Below are 2500 nucleotides of genomic sequence, written 5' to 3'. Positions count from 1 at the left end.
AGCCAGGTCGAGGGCCCGAGAGCGCAGGCCGGCCGGCCCTCGACCAGCTCGGCACACGGTCGGTGCAGGCAGGTCGAGGCAGCCGGCCGTCTCCCTCGACCAGCTCGGCGCACGGTCGGTGCAGCCAGGTCGAGGGGCAGAGCGCGCAAGCCAGCCGGCCGTCTCCCTCGACCAGCTCGGCGCACGGTCGGTGCAGCCAGGTCGAGGGGCAGAGAGCGCAGGCCGGCCGGCCGTCTCCCTCGACCAGTTCGGCAGACGGTCGGTGCAGGCCGTCGAGGCAGCCGGCCGTCTCCCTCGACCAGCTCTACACACGGTCGGTGCAGGCAGGTCGAGGGGCAGAGCGCGCAGGCCGGCCGGCCGTCTCCCTCGACCAGCTGGGCACACGGTCGCTGCAGAACGTCGAGCCAGCCGGCCGTCCCCCTCGACCAGCTCGGCACACGGTCGGTGCGGCCAGGTCGACGGGCAGAGAGCGCAGGCCGGCCGGCCGTCTCCCTCGACCAGTTCGGCAGAAGGTCGGTGCAGGCCGTCGAGGCAGCCGGCCGTCTCCTTCGACCAGCTCTACACACGGTCGGTGCAGGCAGGTCGAGGGGCAGAGCGCGCAGGCCGGCCGGCCGTCTCCCTCGACCAGCTGGGCACACGGTCGCTGTAGAACGTCGAGCCAGCCGGCCGTCCCCCTCGACCAGCTCGGCACACGGTCGGTGCAGGCCGTCGAGCCAGCCGGCCGTCTCCCTCGACCAGCTCGGCGCACGGTCGGTGCAGCCAGGTCGAGGGGCAGAGCGCGCAGGCCGGCCGGCCGTCTCCCTCGACCAGCTCGGCACACGGTCGGTGCAGCCAGGTCGAGGGCCCGAGAGCGCAGGCCGGCCGGCCGTCCACCTCGACCAGCTCGGCACACGGTCGGTGCAGACCGTCGAGGCAGCCGGCCGTCTCCCTCGACCAGCTCTACACACGGTCGGTGCAGCCAGGTCGAGGGCCCGAGAGCGCAGGCCGGCCGGCCGTCCACCTCGACCAGCTCGGCACACGGTCGGTGCAGACCGTCGAGGCAGCCGGCCGTCTCCCTCGACCAGCTCGGCGCACGGTCGGTGCGGCCAGGTCGAGGGGCCGAGAGCGCAGGCCGGCCGTCCGTCCCCCTCGACCAGCTGGGCACACGGTCGCTGCAGAACGTCGAGCCAGCCGGCCGTCTCCCCCGACCAGCTCGGCGCACGGTCGGTGCAGCCAGGTCGAGGGGCAGAGAGCGCAGGCCGGCCGGCCGTCTCCCTCGACCAGCTCGGCTCACGGTCGGTGCAGCCAGGTCGAGGGCCCGAGAGCGCAGGCCGGCCGGCCGTCGCCCTCGACCAGCTCGGCACACGGTCGGTGCAGGCAGGTCGAGGGGCAGAGCGCGCAGGCCGGCCGGCCGTCTCCCTCGACCAGCTCTACACACGGTCGGTGCAGGCAGGTCGAGGGACAGAGCGCTCAGGCCGGCCGGCCGTCTCCCTCGACCAGCTCGGCAGACGGTCGGTGCAGACCGTCGAGGCAGCCGGCCGTCTCCCTCGACCAGCTCGGCACACGGTCGGTGCAGGCCGGTCGAGGGGCAGAGAGCGCAGGCCGACCGTCCGTCCCCCTCGACCAAGTTGCACGAAAAAAAAACAAAAGAAATAATGGAATTGTCACTTAAGCTTTCCGAGGATCCCAGCCGGCAGACTGCCTCGACCCGCTCGGCAGACAGTCAGTGCGGTCCTCCATTCCTCCGATTTCGACCCCAGACTCAAGGTCCTGTAAAGTGTATACCCCAACTACCCCACCATCTGAGTTGGAATTTCGGTCAATTACAAAAGTCGCTTTTCCCCGCATTCGGACCATATCTTTCATAATTATAAGAGTTAAGAGACCAAACCTTCAGGAAAGTTTTTCTGGGGTCTGGTCTACAATCCCTGAAAAATTGGTGCCCCGGGGGGGTCGGGTTCGGGAGGTATGAAAAAAATCTACATTGTCACTGACTTGGAACTTTCCGACCTCATTGCCATTTTGATTGTATCTTTCGTACTCTTGGGCGTAAGTGGGTGTTCTTGGTATCGAAATGTTCGTCTGGACAAGAGGAAAAAAACTACGTACTACACTCCTCCCCATCATGCACAGAAATATTTCACATTGAAAAAAGGAAGTGTCACTTAAGCTTTTCTCCAAAAAGACATATTTTCAAAAATTCACTCCTCGAACCCTGGGACACACAGGTCCAATTTATCCCCCCAGGATTGTAGCCCTTGTCAAGGCCTTTCCTTTGATACCAAACAGGTCCACCTACTCCAAGGCCTAAGCCGTGCACTCTCAAAATGGCAATTTTACTCTGAAAAAATGGAAGCCACTTAAGCTATGCGAGGGGCCCAGCGCGCAGGCAAGCCGGCAGTCTCCCTCGGTCAGCTCGGCAGACGGTCGGTGTACCCAGTCGAGGGGCCCAGCGCCTCGATTAAGTTGCACTGAAAAAAAAAAAAAAGGAAGTGTCACTTCAGGTATCCGAGGGGCGCAG

This window comes from Saccostrea echinata, unplaced genomic scaffold (genome assembly GCF_033153115.1).
Source record: "Saccostrea echinata isolate AGI-Se365-2 ecotype Australia unplaced genomic scaffold, CSIRO_AGI_Sech_v1 ptg000144l, whole genome shotgun sequence".
Lineage (NCBI taxonomy): Eukaryota > Metazoa > Mollusca > Bivalvia > Ostreida > Ostreidae > Saccostrea > Saccostrea echinata.
Note: the sequence above shows the minus strand (reverse complement) of the source record.